This window comes from Helianthus annuus, chromosome 11 (genome assembly GCF_002127325.2).
Source record: "Helianthus annuus cultivar XRQ/B chromosome 11, HanXRQr2.0-SUNRISE, whole genome shotgun sequence".
In the NCBI taxonomy this organism is placed as follows: Eukaryota; Viridiplantae; Streptophyta; class Magnoliopsida; order Asterales; family Asteraceae; genus Helianthus; species Helianthus annuus.
Genome location: NC_035443.2, coordinates 150,356,255 through 150,379,621, shown reverse-complemented (window position 1 = coordinate 150,379,621; position 23,367 = coordinate 150,356,255). Strand labels below are relative to the sequence as shown.

General features: G+C 38.1%; 1 long non-coding RNA gene across 3 annotated transcripts; it reads right to left on the bottom strand.

Moving 5' to 3' along the window:
• Positions 1 to 789: 789 nt before the first annotated feature.
• LOC110890833 lies at positions 790 to 4,605 on the bottom strand. 3 transcript variants are annotated; one of them, XR_004871117.1, is made up of 6 exons: positions 4,426 to 4,603; positions 2,928 to 3,181; positions 2,101 to 2,293; positions 1,666 to 1,787; positions 1,133 to 1,261; positions 790 to 998 (listed from the first exon to the last, which is right to left on the bottom strand). It is a non-coding gene; the product is annotated as an uncharacterized LOC110890833 (long non-coding RNA). The 3 variants fall into 3 exon arrangements; XR_002564797.2 differs by having other exon boundaries at positions 1,133 to 1,787; positions 2,910 to 3,181; positions 4,426 to 4,605; XR_002564796.2 differs by having other exon boundaries at positions 1,133 to 1,787; positions 4,426 to 4,605.
• Positions 4,606 to 23,367: the final 18,762 nt, after the last annotated feature.

Here is a 23,367-nt window from a genome sequence, read left to right as displayed (position 1 = left end):
AAGACGAAGACACTGACAGTGTGTCCAGCAATATGCTTGCTGTTAAAACACAATGTCAAGAAATCTGTTTGCTGTTAAAACACAATGTCCATCAATCTGCTTGTTGTTAAAACACAACGTCAAGGAAATCTTCTTGCTGTTAAAACACAATGTCAAGAAATCTGCTTGCTGTTAAAACACAATGTCAAGAATCCTCCAGCAATCTGCTTGCTGTTAAAACACAGCGTCAAGAAATCTGCTTGCTGTTAAAACACAAGGACAAGAAATATGCTTGCTGTTAAAACACAGTGTCAAGAATCCTCCAGCAATCTGCTTGCTGTTAAAACACATTGTCAAGAAATCGAAATCTGCTTGCTGTTAAAACACATCGTCAAGAAATCTGCTTGCTGTTAAAACACAGCGTCAAGAAATCTGCTTGCTGTTAAAACACAACGTCAAGAATCCCCCAGCAATGTTGTAAAATCTTTTTGTTACGAATTCATGTGAATATGGTGTATGGATTGTATGATTTAAATTGAATTAAATGGAATATTTAGTTTCCATAATTATCTAGTTAGTTAGTTATCCTAATAAAATAATTCATAATTAAAATAATATTCAAATTACACAATTGCCCTTTTAGTTAAAATCTTTCAATGCCACATGTCGCGTTCTTATTGCTTCCTAGACTTTCTAGGAAAAACACACTTTCCGCAGGAACCCTACTCTGTATATATATATATATGTATATATATATATATATGTATATATATATATATATGTATATATATATATATATGTATATATATATATATATATTAAACCCATTAAGTGTAACCAACTTTGAAATCAATATTGACCATTGGATCTTGCTGAGAGTAAATCTCAGCCCTTTAAACTCCCTAAAAAAACGACTGAAGTGACAGTTCATGGCAGTTATTTGCAGTTTTGTAACCAGGTGGTTTGCTCCACATTTTGTGCCCATGATCTCCACTTCTCTAGAGGTTATATAGCGGTACCTGAAATTCAGCAAGAAGTGGGCTATAAATTTCAGTTCAGTTCCTAAAATTCAGCAAATAAACTGCACGACATGTAACTTCAAATGGATATAAAAACAACACACAGTTCCTATTAAAGTGGGTAGTGGGCTTACTTGCAGTTATTGATGTTCCTATATAATACCAATGCTATGGATTTATTTGTCTAGCATACTCAACATGGAGCAGAAGATCAGTACTCAAGAACTGCACTTGACAAGACACCCAATGCTGGAACACATGACCTGCAAATGAAGGTTAAATTGTTCATACTTCCGTTAATATTGGTTTTGTTTCGTTAACATGCGTTATGTTTTGCAAATTACAGAAACCTACTCTACAATAAAACACATCAGTAGTTCTCTAATCAGTTTCTTTCTTTGTGTAGGTGGTAGCTATGATGGAACAACCTTGATGAAATAAATCACCCGCAAGTTAAGGTTACACTGTTTTTGTACTTTCCATATTATTTGTGGTGTTTTTGTTAAAATGAATTATGGCTTGCAAAGTGCAAATACCCGAAGACAATGTTAAGAACGGAAAAACCAGTCCGTACAAATTGAAGTTTAAGTAGTATAATGGAGCAGATAAAAATGAAAGCAACATATCTAAATTCCAATGTATTTTAACTAATCAATTGTTTTAATACTTTTATATTTTAACTTGATTGTTTCGTCTCATTTCATGATAGGTCAGAATATTGCGACTGATGAGAGTGTTGAGACCCACACCCCGTTTTCCAGTCCTTACACATCTGACTTGCACCATAACCTGAAATAGAGGAGTACCAGTAAAGTTATTTTCATTTAAATTTGTTACCATTGAGTTGGATGCATATGAATGATGGTTCAAAGCTAAATTTTCATGTCACATGAAACAAAACATGTCTAATGGTCAAATTTTTCTAAGGTTACAGGAAGACGATGACACGTACGACTTTTTATTCTCTACAATGCGAATGTAAACGGCCACACGGCAGTGAGGTTTTTATTTCAAATTTCATGAAATAGTTTACTAATTTTACATTTAATTTCCATACTTTAATACTCAAATTTCATGCAATAGTTAAACTCAAAAAAATAACCTCTCTAATGATGGTTCAGTGCGGTTTTTGGCAGTTTTCCTGCAGGTGGTTTTGCTCCAAAATTTTCTGCCCATGATCACCACTTCTAAGCAGGTTTTCTCCTTATTTTAAGACCCATTATCTCCGAACCAACTCACACAAATCTTCCTACAAATCTGAGTCAATTGAGATGATCTATTGCTATATAATGCACCTGCATTTAACAAATTCAAGCATTATATGTATATATATATATATATATATATATATATATATATATATATATATAAGGGAGGGTTATCTTGAGAACGCTAAATATTGCGAGAACCATGAGAACGAACGAAAAAACCAATCAAAACTATTTTTTTTAATACAAACCTCATTGTAATTAAGATACAATATCAAAAAAATAATTACAACATCAAATAATTCATTTCTCCTTTCAAAATCACTCTTTTTAGATTTTTTACACATGTGTAAATATAACAGATTTACGCATGTGTAAATGGCAAACTTACACATGTGTAAATTTTCTTTATTTACAAATTCACGTAAATTTAAACGTGTAAATTCAATTTATAACATTGTATTCGAATAATAATGATAAGTGTAGAAAAAAATTTTGAATTTGAATTGTTTTTGACGAAGTTCTCGCCATTTTTTCATTTGTTCTCACGGTTCTCACAATATTTAGCGTTCTCATTTAAACCCTCCCCTATATATATATATATATATATATATATATATATATATATATATATATATATATATATATATATATATATATATATATATGTATATATATATTAAATCCATTAAGTGTAACCAACTTTGAAATCAATATTGACCATTGGATCTTGCTGAGATTAAATCTCAGCCCTTTAAACTCCCTAAAAAAACCACTGAAGTGGCAGTTCATAGCAGTTATTTGCAGTTTCATAGCAGTTATTTGCAGTTTTGTAACCAGGTGGTTTGCTCCACATTTTGTGCCCATTATCTCCACTTCTCTAGAGGTTATATCCTGCTTTTTAGAGCCCATGATCTCCACACCAGGTCCTACAAACTTGGACCAGTTGAGAAGAGCTTCTGTTATAAATTGTACCTGCATCCAACAATTTCAGTCATTAATTTCGAAACCAAATTCTATCCGGCAGTCAACAAAACATGGAGCAAAGTAAAGGTTTCAATAATTTCATCATCCAAGGGTGTTCTAGCAATGATAACCAAATTCCAGCAGCAACTCTATCACAAGCTTTAACAAAGGTTAGTAACAATATTTGTTAACCAATTTGCTACTCTCGAAATCTATATGATAACCACTTTTAATTGATTTGTTATTTTAGGAAACCAAGTTAAACACTTTGGTTTATAAGGAGCAGAATACGTTGATAAAAAGTGGATCAGAAAGCGATAAGGAGGAGAAAGCGATAATTCACAATGAACCAACATGTGATCAGGTTGATACTATTAGTTTAAACGAATTATTCTTGAATGGCATTCATATGTTAATACAATGTTTAATCCAATAGGCAGCTCAAAGTTGAGATTAAACTTTATAAAAGTATTGTTGTTTATACATAAACTAATAAGCAGTACATAATATAATAAACATAGAACTAGAATACCCTTTTGATTAAATAACAGACAAGCACTTCTAAATGTAACTCAACAACGTTACTATAGACATGGTCAGATTAGCAAATAATACATAGAAGAGCTAACATATTTGATTACAGAACATACAAGTATTACCTGATACGAATAAGTAAATATTAATAAAAGTGATTAATAATCGCAAAAGTTCAGATATGTGAACAAGAAAGTTGTACATCTAAATGTACCCGTAAAAACTTTAAGTTTAGTGTAGCTTAGCTATCTAAACAGGAACATATAGCACAATCAGTTTTCCAAACCGTTGTCTGTGACTTTAAAATCATTATTCTCCCAATAAAAGTTCAAAGTAATGAACCATAAAACATCCAAAAACACGAAAATATTCTGAATACATAAACTTTGTTGTAAAATTGGCAAGTAAAGATGATAAACCAATTACTTTGCATCCCCAAAACTTATCCAGCAAGTTGAACCCTAAACCTTGATCACGAAGGATGATAGTTAGCAGACCAAGAACAATTATAAAACAAACAACACCCACTTGTACTAACTCAAATCCCTGATATATAACAAACATTTAAGAAAATAAGTCGCATCATGACATATATAAGTTAATCGAACACGAATTAGAACCTGTCAGTGCTAATTAGGTCTATTATATCGAGAAAAAACCTCAAATTATCGAGCAAACAAGGACCAGAAAAAGAATTGAACAAGAATTAGAACTTGTACCGTATATGCGACATGCGACGAAGAGAGGATAATCGACGGTAGAAAACACCTTTAGCTTGTGTGATCTACAATTGTAAAGCGATCTTCAGGTTACCATTAAAGTGAAATGAAACTGTGAAACGAGAGCAATGGATGGAGCGGCTGTAATTGTAAAGTGAACAGATGACCATCTAGGGTTTGTTAAAAGACCATTTATATGGATCCGATTACCTGTTCAAGTAACCCAAAATGTAAGAATTGGTGGACCCTTTTATAAAATGGGTAACCCAACATAATATTTCATATTATGTTAAGTTAAAGAAAAAAATTCATTGGCGAGTTTTTCTATTTAATATGATACTTTCTAACTTTACTTATCCCCGTTTTCAATTTAATATGATACTAACTTTACTTATCCAACACATGTAGCCTAATAGATTATTCTAAATTAGTTTATAAATTTGCTAAAAAACCATAACTATGGCTCTTTTTCTAAACAAATATTGTTTTTATTTTGAATTCAAAACAATATGTATGCTATTATTATTTAAAAAAACCAGTTATCAGAGAGAATGAAGAAGAGACAGATCCTGTCATTTGTACAGGAGAAGTCACCGAAGATGGCAGGAGAAGTCACCGAAGATGGCAGGCATCGGCATACGAACGTGCCACAGAGGAAAGATGTGAAAGCTACTAACTTATATTAGAGTTTGCTTCCTTTAGCTGACTTATCAGAGATCAGAGATCGAGAGAATTGCCATTCGCATAGAGCATATTTGTTTCATAAACATTCCACGCATTTTGCTTTTGTTTACCATACATTATTACTTTGTGTTTTATTTCAACTCACTATTTGTGTTTTTCTATGTTTTAGTAGTCAACGGTCTACTTAAAGAGTCAAGCAATCTAAGTTATTAGAATGTCTCCAACCTTCCTTTTTTCGTTTATAGACATATTATATATGTCAATGTGAACTCATTTAATGAGTTCATATTATACGTGTAAAAATAATTAATACTTTTTCATTAACACTAAAGAAACCGTCCACCAGATGGGCACCATGCATCAAGTCTACAAGTCGAAAAGAGGCCATCTTTGAGGTTAAAGAGGAGAATCCAAAAGCCAAAAAATTGAGGCAGTAAACCATGTTTGATTGTTATAACACTGTCCCCCAGTGTTGCCTACGGTTTATTTTGCATTAAAATGACACCATTTCATGTTTTGTCACTCTATTACTTTTATTTTATATTGTTGTCTGGTTGTTTATTGTTCACATTCGTTTTCCTTTTATAAATTAAAAATAGTGCTTTTGTTTATAATGTTGTTTAGACTTGTGTCCACTTATTGTGGGTGTTTGGATTGCTTATTTTGAGCTCATTTTAAGTTTTTGACTTCTTAATAGTTAATATGTCATTTTTGTAGTGCTAGGATAATGTGTTTTGAGAATGAGTTTTGTGGTTTGTAAAGAAGAAAATGAAAACTTAGATGGTTGTAACTTTTTTTCAAATATGAGATGGAAAAGAAGAAAAGGAGAAGCAAACCGAAACACCATCAATATACATTCTCTTTGTTTGTTACGTTGTTTATGGTAACCCGTCCACCGGACGGCTATTAAACTAGTTGAATGTGGTTCACTCCAAGGTCGGCTGAAATATTTGTTCAAATCTTCATTAGTTGGGCTTTAGTAGACCCAAATACAAAGTCCACCGAATCATTTAATTTCATTACCATCTCTTCGGCCAGCCCAATTTTCCATGCTTTATTTTTTCGGCTAGAGACCAGATTATTGTTGAATGGAACATTAATCTTCTTTGCCATAGGCCCATGTAGAGGATTTAGTGGATTAAATTTATTCAGAGGCCCACACTTTTTTTCCAAATCAATAACTTTTTTATTTAAATCTGGTTCATCCAAAACAACATTTTCCTAATTGAACTCCATTAACTCCCCACTTAATTTCTTTTCCACATGCATGCTCTTATTTACGTTATATTTTCCAGGTGTGCTATCCTCATGTATGAATGGCATGAGGTCAACCACATCGTATGTAGCATGTTTATCCATTGAAACAATTTTAAAATCTTTTCCAATTTGAAATTCCATATTCATAGGAGGAAACAATTCTAAATCCAAACTGATATGCACAAAATGCAACATATAAATTATATCAATTGTGGCATAAAACTAACCCTTTTTTAGTACTAATGTTGGAAAAAGTGTGCTTTTGTCTTCCTTTTGTATTTTCAGGATTAAATGAGCTCAAATTAACAAAAGAAGCAAAAAGACAGCAAAATCTAACATAAATACAAGAAAAGGAACAAAAGTGGAATGTCCGACCCCTCGACAGCATCTTCCCAAGCAAAACTAAGAAAACAGAAGACAGAACACGCCCGGTGCTCAGCAAGCACGGGGCCGTGCCCAAGTAGCAGCAGAAAAGACAAACCTTTAGAAGCTTCTACTGCCCACCACGGGGTCGTGCCCAGCGGACACGGGGGGCGTGGTCAACTTCCTGCAGGCGCATTTATTGTAATTGTGAATTACAATTAATGAAGAGAGAGACGAGGATGGACACGGGGCCGTGCCCGAGCTTCTGTTCAGCCTATAAATAGGAGTGTTTGGAGCCATTTCAACTCATCCCTTGGCACACCACCTCTCTCACACTTCACCCACCACCCACCACCACCATAACACCATCATCCACCACCATCATCCATTGTCCATCATAGAGTGTGTGAGTCGTCTCGGGATCCAAGATTAATCGTAAGAGTTCTTGACAATCAAAGGCCATGTTTGCCTAAGTCTCTTACATCACTTGGTGAAAATAAGTGTTTAGTGTAATACTTTTTATTTTTAATCTTTTGCACTTTTTAATTGGTTTTGTATTAATGACTTTAATTACTAGTTTCTTATGTTGAAGGTGATTATTCCTTATCGTTTGTCCGTGGTGTCTTGACATTATTTTACTGTCTATATAAAATAAAAGATTTTCACCATTCATATCTCCACGGTCTATATGGAGGTATGTTGGCTACCTGGTTGGGGGTTAAGGGAACGGTTTGGTAAGTGTTCTGTCATTGTTCAGTGTATAGATCCTGCAAAGGACCTGGGTCAAATTTAGTAGGAAATCCTTCAATACCCAAAGGTATTGGATGGCGGGGGTCCAAACTCTTTGATCCCCTCATAAGTTAAACTACTATTAAAACTTTCACCCAGCTACTTAGGACTGTATCCCTGCTAACTCAGACTACTTAGCTGAGGGTAACGTCACCTTCAAAAGAGGGGCCTACCACATTATGCATTAATAACTTAATTAATTATCTTTCAATAAGCCGACCCTTTAGGATTGTATCCTTGCTTACTCAAACTACTGGGTTGAGGGTAACGTCGCCTTCAAAAGAGGGGCCTACTATAATAACTAAGATAATCTCTTAAACAAGTGCAAAAGTGCGAAAATAATCAAAGGTTACACTAACACACGAGTGGATCCAAGTGATTCATCTTGTCTATCTGTTTTTATTTTTATTTTCTTTTCAGTATTTTAGTTAGTTTTATTTTCTTACTTTAAAAATCTTTTTCTAACATTTTGATTTGATTAGACGTTGAGGATAAACCGGTATTAAAAGCTCTTGTGTCCTTGGACGACCTCGGTATCTTACCAACACTATACTACGTCCACGATGGGTGCACTTGCCCATATGTGTGTTTAGTGTTAGTAAATATCGTGTTTTATAAATTTAAACTTGGCTAAAAAAGTGTAAAAGGGCTTAAATTACATACCTAAAACTTAAACACACTAACACGCATCAAGTTTTTGGCGCCGTTGCCGGGGACACAAGGATTTTAAGAAAGTTAGGAATCAACGGCCTAATCATTTTTTTTATTTTCTTTTTATTTTTTTAGGATTTTCTTAAATTTTTCAGCTTCTGCAGAGCTCAGCACGGGCCGTGCCTGGTCGGACACGGGCCTTGCCCAGTAGTGTTACTGGCAGATTTTAATTTTCCGAGTCACAGAAGGTTGAGCACAGGGCCGTGTCGGTGCAACACGGGGCTGTGTCCAACTTTCCAGTAACAGGGATCCGGAAAACAATCACTGTAACTCCGACCACAGGCCGTGTTCATTGAGCACGGGGCCGTGGTGAACTTTCTGACCAACATTCTTTTTTTTGTTGCAGGACTTGGAACCAGACGCCACCTCTACGTAGTGTATGAGCTCCAGTTCTAATAAAGACATAAAAGAACCTCTAAAAGAACCCGAACGCTTTCTCATAAAAAGACTAAAAGCCAAAAACCAAGAGAAGGTTTCGGGGGACCCACGTCCAATGGCGGACCAACGTAGCCTCATGGATTACCTACGACCCACCGTAGGTAATCTCGGTGCCGCTATCAATGCACCGAATGTCGAAGCCAACAACTTCGAACTTCGGCCACATTTGATACAAATGCTTCAAAACTCTGCAACCTTTAATGGGCTTGCGGACGAGGATCCCCATCTACATATTACTAATTTCTTAGAAATATGTGATACCTTTCGGATCAATGGAGCATCAAATGACGCCTCCGCCTTCGAATGTTTCCATTTTCACTAAAAGACCGAGCAAAAGCTTGGCTTAACGCCCTCCCAGTTGGTTCGGTAAACACCTGGGATGAACTAGCCCAAAAATTTCTATATAAGTATTTCCCTCCCGCTAAAATGGCTAAATTAATGACTGAAATTAATACATACTCGCAAGAGGAGGGAGAATCCTTATATGAAACTTGGAAAAGGTTCAAGGAGCTATTACGAAAGTGTCCCCATCACGGTCTTGCGGTGTGGCAACAAGTATCCACTTTCTATAATGGATTGTTGCCACATACTAGATAAACACTTGACTCTAGCTCCGGGGGACTTTTAGGTAATCGCCGCCCGCATGAAATATATAATCAAATTGAGGAATTTGCTCAAACCAATTTTTCAATGGCACACTCCCCGAGGCAATAAATCTATTGCCTCGGGCGCCCATAAGGTTGATGAAAGCACTTCTTTACAAGCCCAAATCGAGGCCCTTTCTTCTAAAATTAAAAAGTTAGAGATGACAAAAACAGTCTCGGTTATGGCTTGTGAAGGGTGTGGTGGGCCACATGAAAATTGGAGTTGTATGAAAGAAACCGATGATCAATCAGAATCGGTAAACTACATTGATAATAGACCTAGGCCGTCGGGTCCTCCAACGGGCACCTACAACCAAGGATGGCGTAACCACCCTAACCATGGTTGGAGAGAACCCGGCAATAGTAGTAACCAACAAAGCCTAAATCAACGAACAAACTTTCAACAACCAAGAAATGGGTCACAAAATTTCCCTCAACAACAAGGTGGACGAGAAAGGCTTGAAGATACTATATCTGGCCTCATCTTCGACACTGAAAAGAAAAACTCGGATAGGTTTCTACAATTAGAATCAAATTTTAGAAATCAACAAGCTAGTATACAAAACATCGAAAAACAAATAAGTCAACTAGCCCAAAATTTTTCCGAGAGACCGCAAGGCGCGTTACCAAGTAATACCAAAACAAACCCAAAAGCACAAGTTCATCTCATAACATTACGAAACCGTACCGTGGGTCCCGCGGAAGGCCCACCGCCCACTGAGGAGATCACAACACCGCCCCAACAAGAGAAGGTTTCTCCTCCATCACCAGAGCCCACCAAGGCTCCCCCGGTTCCGTACCCCGGTGGGTTAATCCGTCAGAAGACCAATGAGCAATTCGCAAAATTCGAAAGTCTACTAAAACAATTGCATGTCAACATTCCTTTCATTAAAGTCCTAACCCAAATGCCTAAATACTCAAAATTCATGAGGGACTTCCTCACTCATAAAAGGAAAATCGAATCATTTCAATTAGTTAACTTAGGCGAAGAATGCTCCGCCCTCATACTCAACAAACGCCCCCAAAAGAAGATTGATCCCGGAAGCTTCACAATTCCTTGCTCGATTGGGGACTCCCTCATTCGTAATGCACTAGCTGACCTTGGGGCTAGCATTGACCTCATGCCCGCATCAATGTTCAAACGACTCGGCTTAGGAAAAACAGGCCCTACTAAGATAAGTATACAGCTTGCCGATAGGTCCGTCAAATACCCACAAGGTGTCGCTGAAAATCTGTTGGTCAAAGTCGACAATTTCGTCTACCCGGCCGACTTTGTCATACTAGATATGGAAGAAGACACCGAAGTTCCCCTCATACTAGGAAGGCCATTTCTAGCTACCGCAGTGGTAGATATGAATGACGGAACGCTCACTTTGAAGTATGGGGATCAGGAAGTGAAGTTTAGAGTTGGGAAGAGAGTAGAGGACGATGATCCGGTCAATTACATGAAGGTTATTGACTCGAGTTTGGATGATGCTCTCCGGCGGTGCAACATGGGATGCAAAGCATCCGGCTCGGAAAACATATAACCTCATTTTGGGTCTAGCCAAGGACCCTTATAAACGTAGCGCACCACGGAGGCATTCCGCGGAACTATCCTTAGTTTAGTTTAATCTTTTAGTTTAATTTTAATTTGCAAAAATAAAACACACTCTGGATGATGAAGGATAACAAGGGAAACGAGAAACATCGCCCCATGCACTAAAACAGGGCAATCCGACAACGATCTCTCCATTACAGTAGGCTCAGCACGGGCCGTGTTCACCCAACACGGCCCCATGCTGCACAGTCTGCAGCAATTCGCTCAGTTCAGGTAACTGGACACGGGCCGTATTCACTGAACAAGCCCCCGTGCCCAGACTTCTGTTCTTTTTCTCAAATTTTTGTAGCTGGCACCTGAACACGGGGCCGTGCCCGGTCCCCACAGGGCCGTGTCCAGACTGCCAGTAACATAAAATTTTGCTTTTAACACCATTTTATACATTCAATCAACCTAAAAACTTATTTTGGGACACATTGAGGACAAAGTGTAATTTAAGTGTGGGGGGGGGGATGCTAAAACCTTGAATTTTGCAAGTTCTAATAACAAGCCTTACACAAAACTCTATTGGAACCGCTAATCACCCCAAATTTTTTCCAAAAATTTTCATTTTTTTTACTTGTCTAAGTTTAAGTTGGGAATTCAAGTGTTAACAAGGTTATATTTTTACAAGTTTACAACTGATAGCGTCGTGATAAAAAGAACCAACATAAGAAAATTATGAAAAGGCATGACAAACTTAGTTAAAATTTAATTATATATACTTGATCACATAAAAAAACCCTTTTTCCCACAAAAGTGAGTTTTGAGCCTTTAACGAGCATAAAAATATATATCTTTATACTAAATGCTCATTTTTCGTTTCTTGTGTGAATAGCCGCTTGGTTCGTACGGCTCTAGAACTTGCCACAACAATACATTCCCAGTCCTACCAACATAAACCCGAGTAAGTAAATGATGGAGGCATTAGGACTAACCCTTTTCATTCTACACCATTATTTTTCATTTTTTACCACCTACCCAAAATCCCCCTAGTTAACCCCTTGGAGCCTAAACCTTTTCATTTCTTAACCCAAAACAACCCTTTTTACCCACCTAAACCTTTTTATTTTTTTTATATTTTTACCCTTTTTTTAGTAAACAACGTTCGGTTCTCTTATGACTTTCTTCCCAAAAAAAAATATATATTTTTATATATTTTGATGAAACCAAACAAACAAACAAACAAGGTTTATCAAAAATAACTTTGTTTGAACAATTCATCAAAATAAAATAAAAATATGAAAAAATAAAAGTCTTTCAAACCGACATTTGTTACACCTTTCTCCCTTTTTACTAACCACTAACCCAACCACCCACCTTTAGCCCAAGCCTAACCCTTCATCCAGAAAGTCCTCTTGATATTTACAAAGGTATATAGTTAAAAGGGAGGAGGATTGATTGCTTGGCAAGCTTATGGTAGGAGTAAGTTCCATGCCGCTCTCGAGTGATTCACTAAAAATACACCTTCGGCCGAGTGTTGAGTGATCCCCCGTGAGGTATGTGAACTTGTATATAAATGAGATTTTTAAAAAGGTATGTTATGCCCTAATAAGTAATTTATCTTAAGAAACGTTCTTAATAAATCATGCCGAATAGGATTGTAAATAAATAAAAATAAAACCTCAATAAAGAATCTTGGAAATCCCGACACTCTATGACAAGCCCAAAAACCTTCTCTTCTACCCATTCCATTTGGGAGTGAATAAAGCCACATTATAAAGAGTTTTGCTTGAGAACAAGCAAAGATTCAAGTATGGGGGTATTTGATATGCACAAAATGCAACATATAAATTATATCAATTGTGGCATAAAACTAACCCTTTTTTAGTACTAATGTTGGAAAAAGTGTGCTTTTGTCTTCCTTTTGTATTTTCAGGATTAAATGAGCTCAAATTAACAAAAGAAGCAAAAAGACAGCAAAATCTAACATAAATACAAGAAAAGGAACAAAAGTGGAATGCCCGACCCCTTGACAGCATCTTCCCAAGCAAAACTAAGAAAACAGAAGACTGAACACGCCCCGTGCTCAGCAAGCACGGGGCCGTGCCCAAGTAGCAGCAGAAAAGACAAACCTTTAGAAGCTTCTACTGCCCACCACGGGGCCGTGCCCAGCGGACACGGGGGCGTGGTCAACTTCCTGCAGGCGCATTTATTGTAACTGCGAATTACAATTAATGAAGAGAGAGACGAGGATGGACACGGGGCCGTGCCCAGCGGGCACGGGGCTCGTGTCCGAGCTTCTGTTCAGCCTATAAATAGGAGTGTTTGGAGCCATTTCAACTCATCTCTTGGCGCACCACCTCTCTCACACTTCACCCACCACCCACCACCGCCATAACACCATCATCCACCACCATCATCCATTGTCCATCATAGAGTGTGTGAGTCATCTCGGGATCCAAGATTGATCGTAAGAGTTCTTGACAATCAAAGTCCATGTTTGCCTAAGTCTCTTACAACACTTGGTGAAGACAAGTGTTTAGTGTAATACTTTTTATTTTTAATCTTTTGCACTTTTTAATTGGTTTTGTATTAATGACTTTAATTACTAGTTTCTTATGTTGAAGGTGATTCTTCCTTATCGTTTGTCCGTGGTGTCTTGGCATTATTTTACTGTCTATATAAAATAAAAGATTTTCACCATTCATATCTCCACGGTCTATATGGAGGTATGTTGGTTACCTGGTCGGGGGTTAAGGGAACGGTTTGGTAAGAGTCTTGCCATTGTTCAGTGTATAGATCCTGCAAAAGACCTGGGTCAAATTTAGTAGGACCTCCTTCAATACCCAAAGGTATTGGATGGCGGGGGTCCAAACTCTTTGATCCCCTCATAAGTTAAACTACTATTAAAACTTTAGCCCAGCTACTTAGGACTGTATCCCTGCTGACTCAGACTACTTAGCTGAGGGTAACGTCGCCTTCAAAAAAGGGGCCTACCACATTATGCATTAATAACTTAATTAATTATCTTTCAATAATCCGACCCTTTAGGATTGTATCCTTGCTGACTCAAACTACTGGGTTGAGGGTAACGTCGCCTTCAAAAGAGGGGCCTACTACAATAACTAAGATAATCTCTTAAACAAGTGCAAAAGTGCGAAAATAATCAAAGGTTACACTAACACGCGAGTCGGATCCAAGTGATTCATCTTGTCTATCTGTTTTTATTTTTATTTTATATTCAGCATTTTAGTTAGTTTTATTTTCTTAGTTTAAAAATCTTTTTCTAAGATTTTGATTTGATTAGACGTTGAGGATAAACCGTTATTAAAAGCTCTTGTGTCCTTGGACGACCACGGTATCTTACCAACACTATTCTACGTCCACGATGGGTGCACTTGCCCATATGTGTGTTTAGTGTTAGTAAATATCGTGTTTTATAAATTTAAAACTTGGCTAAAAAAGTGTAAAAGGGCTTAAAATACATACCTAAAACATATACACAGTAACACGCATCACAAACCTTCCGTATTTGAAGACCGAAATAATAGAGCTTCCAAATTCATCTCTTCACCCGTAGTCATCGTGCTTTGTGACTGACCACCCCCTGCCGCTGCTATGCCTCCAATACTCACTGCCTCAACAAGCTTTTCACAGGATAAAAACTCATCAAAATTATTGTTGTCATCTCGAACGTTAACTTCAAGTTTTTGTACAAACGCACATTCTTCATGATCACTTTCATCCCAAACTACAGTACTTGAATCAGGTTCGTCAGTCGTCAAACTCTCTTGATAGATCGGTTCGTAGAACCGGGATGGGTGACGACCAAACGGATGCTCCTCTCCGTCGCCACCTTCATCCCAGACGACGGTGCTCGACTCGGTTTCCGTCTTGCGCATCTCCCGTTGCAACTCCAGATCTCGGACTCGTTGATGGAGTCGTCAGATCTCTTTAAGATATCGGACTCGTTGTCGAAGCCGTTTGATCTTTTCAAGATCTTGGACTCGTTGTCGGAGTCTTTTGATCTTAATAATATCACGTGCATCACAGTTTCTGATCTCGTTGCCTTGGCCCGCGGATCTACGATCACAGTTTAATCGATCTCCACGAACATGTGAATCACCAATGCTCTTTCCGATGCCTCGGTTGGTGACTCTTCGAACAAGAAAACATTTGCCTTCACGTAGAGCCATTTGATAAACCATAGTTCTGATACCACCTGATGCAGTATCGCGTGCGATCAAATGGCTCAAGAACAATTGACTAATCAAAGACTGATAAACGAACCAAAAAGGTTCAAGAACATAGTTCTTTCTATTCAATAATAAAAGAGTAAACAATAAACCCTAGATCCCATTTTATAGTTGGGCATTACAATTCAAATAGGAAACTAAATAACAAAATATTAGGAAATTAAAATTCAAACAAATATAAAATAATATCTGATATCCCTGCATCAGTATCATTTGGCCCAATATACAATCCTCTAGCAGACATTTGATCATGAAGCCATCCATATCATCCAAAATCTACATTAGTAGGTTACTAGGATTGTCATTAGTAAGACAACTACTTTCATGGAACCCAACATTAAGCCTAGTTTACTCATTCAACCCATGATTCAGCCTCCTTACGTGTTCGTGCTCCATAAATAGTTTATTGTCCTACTAACTACATGTTATTCATATTTGTGTTATTAGGTTCATATTCCTTTTTTTTTTCTCTTTCTATATAGGGAAACCCATGTTTGCTTTCTTGTGTGCAACCCAAACTGGATTCTAAACTCATGATTGTTAGCTTCTATGTCCTATTAATCATCGTCGACAACCCACTCCCCCTCTCTAATACTAAGAAATTACCACAATAAGAAGCTACACATATTTGGTTTGGAGATACATGATAGGTTGTGATGAAACAGCGGTTAACCAAGGGAGGTTAATTCATTGGTCTCGTCCAGTAGGGTTAATCCCTTCTTTCCGAGGATCGATGGCTGGATCGTCCGCTGATCTATCTCTTGCACAAGGGAAACACACCGTGACTCGTAACAAGGAGGATAGGGTGGGGGATGCTCCTTGTTACCACTCTCCAGTGAGAATCAGTAAGTTGCTTGAGAGCAAAGTGTGTGATAATAGTATGAGTGAGAGAGTCTCATAAGTGATACCTCAAACCTGGCCCGGGATAGGTTTTTATAGCTGAGGACTGAAGGAGGGTAATCGAGTGGCTAAACTGACAACGCGCAGCCCTTTGCAGGTGTGTCAGGCTTGTCGGTCATGGAGGTGACGCCACGTCCCACTACGGCTGTCAGTCTATGTGCCAACGTTGCTTACGTGTGGGCTGACAGGCAACTGCCCTGTTAAGGTGTTAGTCCCACTTGCTCTATGGATAGGATGCAGTGCCGGGCTGCATCGCTATCTGCGGTTGTTTCCACGTCCCCTGTATTGATGAAGATGTGTACGGGATGTGGTGCCAGGCCGCATCGCCGTATACAGTAACCGTTGTTACCTAGATCCCTTGTCATGACGAAAATGTTTATAGGATGCGGTGTTGAACTGCCTCTCTATGTGTGGCATCCATTTTCATACACAAGGTAAGTCTTCTCATCACTTGACCGATTGGATTCGGTAGCTGCGTTTACGCGTGCCCAGACAGACGCAGATAAGTTCTTGCTGTTGGGAGTATTTGATAAGGGTGATGGTCACTCGCAACTGCTTTGGTGCGAGATCTGGGACCATACCCCTTCAGGTTGGTTGAATTTTGGACGAGTTTGGGGATATCATAGTGAGGCAAAGTCAAGAAATTTTGTGAAAAGATCTAACAATGGTATTCGTTCGATGTTGAGATTGTGGGAACCATGTTGGTTGAAGGATGCAATGAATTTAACTTGGATAATCAAGGATGTAAAGATTGTTGAACATTCAAGAAGCTAATGAAAGGTTATTTTACTAGTAAATAGAAAAAATCAACAATTGTCTTGCTAGGGGTGCAAACAAGTCGTTGCTCCAGACCTGCTTGAGAAAAAGCTTGAAACGAGCTGAGCCTTGTCGAGCTAAGACGAGCTTCAGCCTAAAACAAAGGTTGTTTATTTATGGAGCTCGATCCTGACATGTGAAGTTCGTCAAGCTTGTCGAGTCTTATCGAGCTTTAGTATAATGTTAGTTTTTTTTTTTATTAATATGCAATAACAGTTACCCCTTATTTAAAGTTGTTTAGTAAGCGAGCTGAGCCGAGCGTATTTAAACTTGTTTACGTGCCGAGCCCCAACCTAAAAATAAGTTTGTTTAGTAAACGAGCTTGAGTCGAGCGTATTTAAATTTGTTTACGAGCTGAGCTCCAACCTAAAAATAAGCTTATTTAGTAAACGAGCCTGAGCTCGAGTCTCACTTATCGAGCTCGCGAGAGTCTATTATTTTTGTTTAACATAATAACTAATAGATAATAAAGAAGCCAATCTCAAGTTTGACAAACTACCAACGAGCCGAGCTCGACCTCTCATAAGTTAATCGAGCTCAACACTCAAGCTCGGGCTTGGCTCGGCTCGTTTGCCCATAGTTGTCGGGTGCGCCTTACTCGACACACTCCTTGATTCGAAAACTAATGTGTAGATGGGAACCACATAAGATAAACCACCTATCAATTGATGCAACCTTAATCAGTTTGACAAATATTCTATGATTGTGGGTAATGTGGATAATATCTATAGTTCCCTATTTACTATTATCCTTGACTTTTACTTTAATTTCGTAAATATCATTATTGTATTTAACCATTGATCAAATGATATAACGGTCCAGGTCATTTCTTCAAGTTCATTCAATATAAATGAAGGAGTTCTAAAACAATATTTCATATATATATATATATATATATGATCATGAGTAATCGGTTATCTTATGAATAAACCAATAAAACCAACGAGTAAATTACAAGTTTTGTCCTTTACGTTAACACCATTTTACAGACGGTGTCCTTTAGCTCAAAAGTTGATGAGTTTTGTACTTTATGTTTCAAAATTCTGCACGTTATGTCCTTTAGCCCTAACCCGGTCAGATTTTTAAGTTAAATATGGTCATTGTTTTGGTCAAAAATTACCAAAGCAATTAAGTGATCAAATTAGTTAAGTGAGGTAGTGTGATAAGAGAATGTGTTCAAAAATGTGTTAATTAAGTGGTTTGCAAAAACAGTTTCAGGATACGGCTCAGGATATTGAGCTGTATCTATGATTAAACAACGAGCAAAAAAGGTAAAAGGTGACACGGGATATACGAGGAAAGCCCTTGATCAATCTAGATCGCTGGCACAAAACCTCGGGAGCTGACAATCGTCGGCTGCCTTGTTCTTCTTATTGCTTTAAAAGTCATGATACAGTGTAGGATATTGATCAGATCGCTAAGTGTTATAATGATTATTGTGAAAGTGAAAGTTGCGAGATAGAGAAGTGTGAGAGCAGTGAGTGTTTTTGTTGTGTCCTATTCGATCTGATTTATCATCTATTTATAGCTCGTAAACGAAAACAAAATCTCCTTTTAAGTATGGGATGCCTTCGAATATTCTTTATTAGCCGTTGAAGACCATGTAAAGCGGGTTCAACGTCCTCTTCGAACAACTTAGAGCAAGTCTTCCGGAGAAAAGGTCCTCATGAACGTTACAAGCTTGGACTCATATTCCTGCACATAATCCGTTAGTGATCCTCAGGATACCATTCAGGATGTTACCAATATCCTGAATGCGTAACCCGGGGTATGAACACATATCATATAATCAATATATAACTTAACATATTGACCAGGATATAGGCTCAGAATTTCACCCATAACAATTGTCCCCAAAAATGTTACCGTTAAGGATCCTGAGTCCCAACGGCTACATTTTTCACGATAACCAAGGTAATTAAGAGATAAGACCTGATGTGACTGCTTGTAACCGTTCAGTCTACATTTACTCATTGCTCCCTATATCTTCTCATGCTTATCTTCTTTTAACCATCACCAAAGAGAAAAAGGTAAATATTTTCTCTCTCGTTCTCATCTTCATCCTTGCACCTGTTTCAAATTCCAGCACCAAATGGCTAGACAAACTAGATCGAGCTCCGGTGATTCTGCTCCTACGTTTATCCAGCAGAATATTCTCCAAGATCCAGAGAAGGAAATATACACTTTTGATAGTGCACATTTGTCAGCCCTTAAAAGCTCCGGCATCTTCCCGGAAGGGACGGTGTTCTGGCCATTTAATCAGGAAATCTGATCAGATATGGTTTCTGATGAATGGCTATGCTTTAATGCTTTTCCTTTTACCTTTGGGTTACAATTTCCTTTCTCTAAATTTACCACCGAGTTTTTTAATCTCACCAAGATCTCTTGTATCCTTGGACGACCTCGGTATCTTACCAACACTATTCTACGTCCACGATGGGTGCACTTGCCCATATGTGTGTTTAGTGTTAGTAAATATCGTGTTTTATAAATTTAAAACTTGGCTAAAAAAGTGTAAAAGGGCTTAAAATACATACCTAAAACATATACACAGTAACACGCATCACAAACCTTCCGTATTTGAAGACCGAAATAATAGAGCTTCCAAATTCATCTCTTCACCCGTAGTCATCGTGCTTTGTGACTGACCACCCCCTGCCGCTGCTATGCCTCCAATACTCACCGCCTCAACAAGCTTTTCACAGGATAAAAACTCATCAAAATTATTGTTGTCATCTCGAACGTTAACTTCAAGTTTTTGTACAAACGCACATTCTTCATCATCACTCTCATCCCAAACTACAGTACTTGAATCAGGTTCGTCAGTCGTCAAACTCTCTTGATAGATCGGTTCGTAGAACCGGGATGGGTGATGACCAAACGGATGCTCCTCTCCGTCGCCACCTTCATCCCAGATGACGGTGCTCGACTCGGTTTCCGTCTTGCGCATCTCCCGTTGCAACTCCAGATCTCGGACTCGTTGATGGAGTCGTCAGATCTCTTTAAGATCTCGGACTCATTGTCGGAGCCGTTTGATCTTTTCAAGATCTTGGACTCGTTGTCGGAGTCTTTTGATCTTAATAATATCAAGTGCATCACAGTTTCTGATCTCGTTGCCTTGGCCCGCGGATCTACGATCACAGTTTAATCGATCTCCACGAACATGTGAATCACCAATGCTCTTTCCGATGCCTCGGTTGGTTACTCTTCGAACAAGAAAACATTTGCCTTCACGTAGAGCCATTTGATAAACCATAGTTCTGATACCACCTGATGCAGTATCGCGTGCGCTCAAATGGCTCAAGAACAATAGACTAATCAAAGACTGATAAACGAACCAAAAAGGTTCAAGAACATAGTTCTTTCTATTCAATAATAAACCAAAAACTGAGTAAACAATAAACCCTAGATCCCATTTTATAGTTGGGCATTACAATTCAAATAGGAAACTAAATAACAAAATATTAGGAAATTAAAATTCAAACAAATATAAAATAATATCTGATATCCCTGCATCAGTATCATTTGGCCCAATATACAATCCTCTAGCAGACATTTGATCATGAAGCCATCCATATCATCCAAAATCTACATTAGTAGGTTACTAGGATTGTCATTAGTAAGACAACTACTTTCATGGAACCCAACATTAAGCCTAGTTTACTCATTCAACCCATGATTCAGCCTCCTTGCGTGTTCGTGCTCCATAAATAGTTTATTGTCCTACTAACTACATGTTATTCATATTTGTGTTATTAGGTTCATATTCCTTTTTTTTCTCTTTCTATATAGGGAAACCCATGTTTGCTTTCTTGTGTGCAACCCAAACTGGATTCTAAACTCATGATTGTTTGCTTCTATGTCCTATTAATCATCGTCGACAACCCACTCCCCCTCTCTAATACTAAGAAATTACCACAATAAGAAGCTACACATATTTGGTTTGGAGATACATGATAGGTTGTGATGAAACAGCGGTTAACCAAGGGAAGTTAATTCATTGGTCTCGTTCAGTAGGGTTAATCCCTTCTTTCCGAGGATCGATGGCTGGATCGTCCGCTAATCTATCTCTTGCACAAGGGAAACACACCGTGACTCATAACAAGGAGGATAGGGTGGGGGATGCTCCTTGTTACCACTCTCCAGTGAGAATCAGTAAGTTGCTTGAGACCAAAGTGTGTGATAATAGTATGAGTGAGAGAGTCTGATAAGCGATACCTCAAACCTGGCCCGAGATAGGTTTTTATAGCCGAGGACTGAAGGAGGGTAATCGAGTGGCTAGACTGACAACGCGCAGCCCTTTGCAGGTGTGTCAGGCTTGTCGGTCATGGAGGTGACGCCACGTCCCACTACGGCTGTCAGTCTATGTGCCAACGTTGCTTACGTGTGGGCTGACAGGCAACTGCCACTTGCTGTTAAGGTGTTAGTCCCACTTGCTCTATGGATAGGATGCAGTGCCGGGCTGCATCGCTATCTGCGGTAACTGCGGTTGTTTCCGCATCCCCTGTATTGATGAAGATGTGTACGGGATGTGGTGCCAGGCCGCATCGCCGTATACAGTAACCGTTGTTACCTAGATCCCTTGTCATGACGAAAATGTTTATAGGATGCGGTGTTGAACTGCCTCTCTATGTGTGGCATCCATTTTCATACACAAGGTAAGTCTTCTCATCACTTGACCGATTGAATTCGGTAGCTGCGTTTACGCGTGCCCAGACAGACGCAGATAAGTTCTTGCTGTTGGGAGTATTTGATAAGGGTGATGGTCACTCGCAACTGCTTTGGTGCGAGATCTGGGACCATACCCCTTCAGGTTGGTTGAATTTCGGACGAGTTTGGGGATATCATAGTGAGGCAAAGTCAAGAAATTTTGTGAAAAGATCTAACAATGGTATTCGTTCGATGTTGAGATTGTGGGAACCATGTTGGTTGAAGGATGCAATGAATTTAACTTGGATAATCAAGGATGTAAAGATTGTTGAACATTCAAGAAGCTAATGAAAGGTTATTTTACTAGTAAATAGAAAAAATCAACAATTGTCGTGCTAGGGGTGCAAACAAGTCGCTGCTCCAGACCTGCTTGAGAAAAAGCTTGAAACGAGCTGAGCCTTGTCGAGCTAAGACGAGCTTCAGCCTAAAACAAAGGTTGTTTATTTATGGAGCTCGATCCTGACATGTGAAGTTCGTCAAGCTTGTCGAGTCTTATCGAGCTTTAGTATAATGTTAGTTTTTTTTTATTAATATGCAATAACAGTTACCCCTTATTTAAAGTTGTTTAGTAAGCGAGCTGAGCCGAGCGTATTTAAACTTGTTTACGTGCCGAGCCCCAACCTAAAAATAAGTTTGTTTAGTAAACGAGCTTGAGTCGAGCGTATTTAAATTTGTTTACGAGCTGAGCTCCAACCTAAAAATAAGCTTATTTAGTAAACGAGCCTGAGCTCGAGTCTCACTTATCGAGCTCGCGAGAGTCTATTATTTTTGTTTAACATAATAACTAATAGATAATAAAGAAGCCAATCTCAAGTTTGACAAATTACCAACGAGCCGAGCTCGACCTCTCATAAGTTAATCGAGCTCAACACTCGAGCTCGGGCTTGGCTCGGCTCGTTTGCACCCCTCATGCCCATAGTTGTCGGGTGCGCCTTACTCGACACACTCCTTGATTCGAAAACTAATGTGTAGATGGGAACCACATAAGATAAACCACCTATCAATTGATGCAACCTTAATCAGTTTGACAAATATTCAATGATTGTGGGTAATGTGGATAATATCTATAGTTCCATATTTACTATTATCCTTGACTTTTACTTTAATTTCGTAAATATCATTATTGTATTTAACCATTGATCAAATGATATAATGGTCCAGGTCATTTCTTCATGTTCATTCAATACAAATGAAGGAGTTCTAAAACAATATTTCATATATATATATATATATATATATATATATATATGATCATGAGTAATCGGTTATCTTATGAATAAACCAATAAAACCAACGAGTAAATTACAAGTTTTGTCCTTTACGTTAACACCATTTTACAGACGGTGTCCTTTAGCTCAAAAGTTGATGAGTTTTGTACTTTATGTTTCAAAATTCTGCACGTTATGTCCTTTAGCCCTAACCCGGTCAGATTTTTAAGTTAAATATGGTCATTGTTTTGGTCAAAAATTACCGAAGCAATTAAGTGATCAAATTAGTTAAGTGAGGTAGTGTGATAAGAGAATGTGTTCAAAAATGTGTTAATTAAGTGGTTTGCAAAAACAGTTTCAGGATATGGCTCAGGATATTGAGTTATATCTATGATTAAACAACGAGCAAAAAAGGTAAAAGGTGACACGGGATATACGAGGAAAGCCCTTGATCAATCTAGCTCGCTGGGACAAAACCTCGGGAGCTGACAATCGTCGGCTGCCTTGTTCTTCTTATTGCTTTAAAAGTCATGATACAGTGTAGGATATTGATCAGATCGCTAAGTGTTACAATGATTGTTGTGAAAGTGAAAGTTGCGAGATAGAGAAGTGTAAGAGCAGTGAGTGTTTATGTTGTGTCCTAT